Raw genomic sequence first — 7,353 nt, forward strand, 5'->3', positions numbered from 1 at the left:
TGTGAAAGGAGGGCTCTCCTGCTGCGATGCTTTGGCGGGACCTGAGTGCATGACAGCAACAGGGCTGAAAAAAAAAGTGGGCAACACGTGGACTCACTCGATAAATACCTGCAGCCAGCAAAATACCTACAGCAGTGATCTCAAAAAGTGAAAGGCATTATGTTTAGGGTAGCCTGCTGACCTTCTTTAACAAAGCCGAAGAAACGCCACTCCACTTTTCAGCCTATCCAAGAGAACGAGATGGCGGCCAAGTTGCTTTTAGATGTAATTATGGGGGCCTCCTGTCCATCCTCCTAACAAAAAACAAGTGTGAGTTGGGAGGAAGTCGAAAGATTGTGCATGCGATCTGGCTCCTGCTGATGTTAACGACAATGCTCAAACTCGCCACCGCGGAAGTTATCCAAAAGGATATGAGCTCAGCCGGTAGCCACCGAAGCGTGGTTTACCTATACACCACCTAATAATTTTGTGGCGCGCTGTTCACTGACTGCATACTGCGACATGGTGAGCGTATATCAACTGCATGCCATACACGCCTACAGCTGCTGCACTCGATGGTTGTGTGTCAGATTGCAAGCTGTGATTTCGTGTGTGCATTACTTTTTCTCGGCCGAAAAAGAGGTGGCTGTTTGACTCAGCCAGCTTTTATAGCGAAAATGAACAAAAACAAAATCATCGGCTTTTTTTTTTCTTTTCTGATCATTCTGGTGTGATATTGAGCATTGCGGAATATCGTTTGCATTGTGCGAACTTTCAATTTGACCTACTTGCTTTTTAAGGAAAACTACACTCGTATCAGCACCTAATGTTGAATGTATAGCAAAAAAAAAAAAAAAAAAAACGCGGAAAAGCCCCTCCCCCCCCCCCCTTTTTTTTTTAATTTTCAGTGTCGTGGCTAGTCAACCTGCTTAGTTTGTAGAGGCGTTGGACGGCCACGGAGGAAAAGATACGACGTGCAATGGGGCTATGACGAACAGTGCTCATGCCACAAGCGCGCCTCATACGAACACCTAGCAAACAAACAAACAAAAATTCGGCAAAGGCTCTCGCTGAATCGTTCATTGGACTCAGCTAGAGGGAGGCTGGTTGACGCCACAAGGCTCCAGGGAGGCGCTTCCAACCAACGCTTTCACACAAATGGAAACAGAGAGATTATTTTTTTATCTTGTTTGACGGAAGCCATGTCAAGTGCCGATACCGAAAAAATGCGGAGAAAAAAAGAAAATATGTACTCTATATACACATAGAATGTACGCAAATCGCGTAGCCTGTGTAGCGACAACATAGCCTACATGCGTAGTAGCGTTTGCCGGCGCTTCCTGTGCCCGACGGCTTCGGAGAATGCGCTTGGCTTGCCTTTCGCGGGCGAGCGACTCATTCACGTGGGTGTGCCGCAGCAAAACGCATCGATTATTTTTGTGACTATGTAGCGACGGGAACCGCCGGAACGCGCATCACGCGCTCGAAGGCGCCCACAGAATCAACGGAAGTGAATGAAAGACCGAAGTGCCTAGGCAACGCCCTGCGCGATATTTGTAGGCTGTGGCCAGAACGCGTCGTTGGCACGGCGAGCTTAGTGGAGGTCGGTAACTCAAAGTAAGAGTTTAGGTGTTTTCATCGTAAATATGAGGACACTACAGGATAGCGGCAAAATTTGCAGCGGCGCCTCTGTCTATGTTCGTTCCGTTCAGCACTCCTTGGTTCTGCGCATGCGTGTTCTTGTACGGCCACGAGACTTGCGCGAGCACTGCGGTGCTCTGCAGTGCCTGTGTCCCAAGGTGAGGTCGGACAAACAGACCAGCCAAGAAACGCGTACAGAGGGGTGAAGGCAAATCAGTCGCGATGCATTTGCTAGCCGAGAGACTTGCGGCTCGTAGTAACGGAACGCAGCTGTCATTTCGTGTTATCTAGCGTTCGTAGAATAAAAAAAAAAAAAAAAAAAAAAAAGCGGACTGCGTGCTTTCAGACAAGAGTGAAAACACTATGGCGCCGCACCTGTTCGCATTCTGAGGCTATGTACAGTGTAAACTGTGTCTGCTGCCCTGCAATGCCCATTGTAGAGGGTATATGGGAGCTTTGTCAAGCTGCTCTTGAGCAGGTTTTACTCCCATGCACCTCAAACATGTATGAAAGCATGCTTGTTTGAAAAATAAAAATTCAATAAATTCAAGTCGAAGGTGCGGCGCTTCCCTCCTGAGAGCATCGCGCTTTCCTCATTTCGTTACTTCTCCTTTGGCCAAAAGTGGCAATATTGGATAGGCCCGTGACGTCAGCGTGTACGACACTACGATTTCCCCGCCGTCGGAAAATAACGGTACCAAGAATTCACCCCGGTCGGTGCTGCTATCACCGTTGGTGCTACTACACTGCAAGGCAGCTATAGATAGGTAGACGCGCACTACTGGCATCCTCTTGGAATCGGGACGAGCGAATTCGTTTTATTTGTTTCGTATTTTTTTCTTTTCTGCACACTGCTCAGCGCATAAGACGCACTCCGGGGCCCGCCGTTTGTGGCCACCTCGTCTCAAACAAGCGCCCTTTTCTGGGAACCAAGCGACAAGGAAACGGTGCGTGTTCAAGAGAGAAGAGGGCAAACGCCTTTCTCGGTTAGCACCATTCGCTGCAGCGACATGCGATATTGAGAAACTTCCAAAGAAATATCTTCGCTGTCCAAAGGGCTCGCTGTGCGGGTAAAGAGAAGAAAGAAGGTAATACGCCTTGTCCCGTGAAAGAAAGAAAGAAAGAAAGAAAGAAAGAAAGAAAGAAAGAAAGAAAGAAAGAAAGAAAGAAAGAAAGAGAAAGAAATGGGCGAGTGGCTGGTTATCCCACTGCGATAGCATTGCGCAAACAAGAAAGAAGATAACCTCTGCAGTTTCAGAAATGAAATCATTCGCGTCGTAGTGCTGATTTGTGCCTCTTCGGCACTTTTTTTTTTTCTCCTGCCCCAGTTAAATCGCGCTCGATCCTTAAATACATACCAGCAGAAATATTGCGCTTAGCCTGGAGGTCACGTGAACAGAACACTGGTTGCGTTAATGAAATGGAGGAACAATATTAAAATGGTGACACATAAGCACAACGCACCACAAATATCGTAGCTTTCTTCCACTCTGCCCCTCCGCCCAATTCTTTTTTCTTCGCTGTTTTTCAGTAACGAGGGATGTTTCATTCCGCTTCCCTGACCATTCATTTTTGGAAGGATCCAAGAAATCTGAAGGAGTTGTTTGATTTAGAAATGCATAAACAGGAAAAAACAAAAAAATAACTACCGTGCTCCCAAAATATCAGGTGCTAAGATGGCTCGCGCGAGTGCCATTTGCACACACCAAGACTGTCGCCACGAGCGGGACTCAAGCTGCTGCACCAGCATACCCTCATGCCGGTCACAACCCAAGTACAAATCTGCACAGTACAAACGAGAACTTATTTTTTTAGCTTTTCGGTATTGTTTAATTTCTTCGGGCCATCTTGTATTGTGCAAGAGACCTGCCAAGTGGGCGAACCAAACCTCCGGCGCAGGCACGTACCACACAGTCCGAGTAGCTTCAGCCAAACCGTGCGGGAGGCGTCACCGCACAGGCGAGGATCAGTCGAAGGCATTCCCTACTACCTATAGTAGTCACTTGTCTGGTTAAGCAATGGAGTCGTCTCGAGCGCGCTGGTTACATTAACCGTTGACGAGTTGTATTCGGGCACTTAGCCATAAAAGACGGGTAAATTACCCCGAAGACAAAATTAACGAAAATTCTGTGAAATTATTGTTGCTGGGAATTCTTTTTAGCACGTTCTTAGCATGGAAGTGCAGACGAACAGTAAATGCCAGCCGATAACGATTAATGACCCTGGTGATTTTCGAAAAGAAAAACGTAGTCGAGAACACATATGAGGGTGAACGCAACCGAAATCGGCTCTTAGTAAACGATGGCGCACCACCTGCGTCGCTATCTCTCACCTGTCAGGGAAACCTTGCGGCCGTTTAGGGCTCCTCGCAATCATTTGCGTGCCCTGGCCGCTTTCGTGATTTATGCCCGTACTTGCCGATAGGAAGGAACCCTTCGAAAGTAACTTGCAGATAAGATGACTTCCGGACGCTTCGTTAGGGGCGGAGAAAAACAGTACCGGATGCTCATTTCCGACAGAGACACGGGGCAGTCTGGCTGAGCCATGGATGGAGCAGCCCGCTGGTCGAAACGGATCTATTTCAGTCCTATACATCATTTTTATGTTGCGCGCCCTTCGTCAACGGGTGAAGAGCGATGCCGCCGCTGGAAACGTGCACTGCCTTAAATCGTGGCAAAGAATTGGGCGCATTTTTTCGTCAAGCATTCGTCATATCAATGGCTGCAGGGAACGCAGAGGGCGGACGCCAAACAGCACGTAGCGGGGCCTCTCCTTCACTCACACGCGTCGGACGGCGTTCACACTTCTCAGCTGGATCACGCTGTGCAACTCGCCGAGTGGGGCCCAAGCCCTCCCGCGCACAGCTTTCTGCAGCACTGCATTCATACCTAGAGTTAGTGGAAACTTTTCGGGGACGCTATAAAGGGCCGGCGCGCAAAATATTCAGGTCCGCTTTCGGGCTCATCAAGAAAAAAAGTAGAAAGCGTTAGACAAGCCATTTTGTCGGCGACTGAAGCTTTCTGGAAGGGGAGTATAAGAACCATATGGCATGGGAGACCGTCTCCTTGCCTGCTTACGCAGAAAGTCACGAATTGCAGCGTCACCCGAAGGATCCTTGAGGCGGCGAGAGCAGAGCGGCCGTCATGAACGCCGTTCCGTTCGCGTGCGCTAGCGAGGAGGAATGGGAGGGAGTGGAACATGAAGCCCCGGCTAGCCTAGTGAAACGTGAAGCCCCGGCTACTGAGAAGTTGGGTAAAAGCGCACCTCACAGACACGTACGGCTCGACGCAGCGGCTAGCGCTCAAGGCGATGTGTTCTCATAGGTATTCAGCAATGGTCGCGACGCAGAGTGCGGCTTCTTCGACAGTCGAGCAGCAATCGAACCCCACCGAAGACAAGAGTGCGCAGACACGAGGCACAAATCACGTCGGAGGAGAAGGAACCATGAGGAACAAGTATGCGCGTGGTGCTAACCTGGGTTGCTCCCGTATCAAACTCTGCCGATTAGCTGGCAGTGACCATACTAATAAATGAGAAATCGTCAGTATCCCCGTGTTTTTACGGCCCTTGAGCACAGACTTGAACAAAAAAGGCCCTCAATGGAAATCAGCTTCGGAGCGTGACCCCTAGGTTCGTGGTCGCTTCGAAAGAACCCGGCGCTCGATTCCTGTAAACGACAGCCGTACGCCTACGAGAGAATTGAAGGAAGATTTGCAGAACGCTATGGGCTTCCGAACGCGCTCAATACATTCTCCTCTGCAAGCATTCTTTTTTTCTTTTTTTTTTTTTTTTTTTTTTTTTTTGTGAGAGTTAGTAGCGAATACGGCGAGACAGCGTGGACGCTTGATGAATTGCATCATGAGAAATGCGTCGTCACTTTCGCCGTCACGTTGAAAAGCGCGTTGACCAATGCTGTTGAGCCTCATACAATGGTCACAAGTGCAGCACAGGGCGGCTGTGTTTACGGTAGAGCCTGCACATAAAGATGCTCGTTTTATATATAAGTCAATACAAACACTACATGGCTGGACAAGTAAAGAAAATATACCAGCCAGTCGAACCCGCTTATTACGAGCTTTTCTCAACAGTTCTTTATAGACGGGCCTGCTTTAAGCACGAGCGCGGGCGGAAACTATTTATCGGGAAGAATAAGTCGAAACCGCGCTATACTACGAAAGGGCGAAACGCGTACGCCGATGAATTGGCCCTGACATGACAACAGATGTAGACACAGTAGAGAATTAATTTCTTCACATAACGTTGTATGAGGAATCACTTGCTGACCAACAATAAAAATACTCCCAGCAGATCAGAATCTACCATAGGTCAAGCTAAATTCTGTAAGACATCCAGGGATCAAGTACCTCCATTATTGCCAGGATGGCTTGTGCACTAACACGTGACTCGGGGCGTTGCGATGATATGCGCGGTGTTTGTGCAGGCAACAGTCGATATCAGTTAAGGTTGCAGTCGCGGATGCTGCCGACGATGTTCGCATGAAGGTGCTATACACGCTCAAAACACCGGGTCAACATTTCCTTAATAAACTCCGACTGCGCAGAGCACTCTGTCTCTATACGGGGGATACCCCCAGTACCGCCGCCAATGAACTCATAAACGGGGGCCTTGAAATTCGTCTATTAAAGTACATTTCGAGCCATATCAAACCACTTTTTACGCATTGCGGGGCAGCCAACGCGAGGAAAAAGGAAAGAAGACGCGCTCTGAAGGTTATAACAATGTGCGCTAAATGTTCGACACGCGCAATATCCAATTCGTTGCAAGCTACGTGTTTTAGATTGTTGACGCTTGCCCAGTTGGAGTTGTTCGGTACAGGGCACAAGTTTTGTTCAGACCGGACTAGTTATAGTCGGGTAACGCTGCCGCACGGTAGCTCCCAAACGTGGCAACTTTGCCGGCAGGGCAGCGCGAAACTCCGCTGCTTGCATCGTCGCAAGACAACTCGTTTGCCTTGGTGCAGCACACGCACAAGGAGGCGACGGCGGCATATCAATATCTCGCAGTTTGTTTTAGCGAGCTCTTCTTTTCTTTCCTCCTATGAGCAGCTTACGGGCTTGACTTTCAAGACGCCACCACTATGCGTGGGTCATTTGATTTCAGAACGGCCCCTTTCCTCGACCGCTCCAGGTCTATACTGTATTTCACTCCTGTCGCAACGGCACCTAACTCCGGCGCATAATTTTGCAATCACTGCACGTTTACTGCACTCTGCGCACATTTGCATGAAGGCAAGAAAGCCACGCATCTCCTTGACGCCCCCTCGCCGCACTTTGTACAAAAACATGCGGCCCGAAGCCTGTCTTAAGACGGCCGACAAAATAAAAATGTGCCCGTCTACGGCTGCCAGTCAATCTATTCTTCTCCGCCAACGTGATGTCGATCATAATTCCGGTGATTATCTGTATCGTTCTTTTCTCGTCTGTCTCTACTTTGCCTACGGGACTGCCCATAATACGGCGAGGTCTCTTAAACACGGTTATATCACGTATACCCACACCACTGCCGACTCATGCCATTGCTGTGTCCTGGACATTGTTCGCGTCACTGCACAGACTCGCTTTGTTTTCAGTACGCTCACGTCTTGCTCTTTGTGATGTTGTACTATAGCGAAGCCTATGGCGACATTTCAGCCTGATGAGAATAAAATCTTTTCCGCTAATGAAAACGCCTCTGTCTTCTTTGGGTGCACTCGAGCGCCGTGTACACAGCCCC

This window comes from Amblyomma maculatum, chromosome 1 (assembly GCF_055883805.1).
Source record: "Amblyomma maculatum isolate TAMU_Amacu chromosome 1, ASM5588380v1, whole genome shotgun sequence".
NCBI lineage: Eukaryota > Metazoa > Arthropoda > Arachnida > Ixodida > Ixodidae > Amblyomma > Amblyomma maculatum.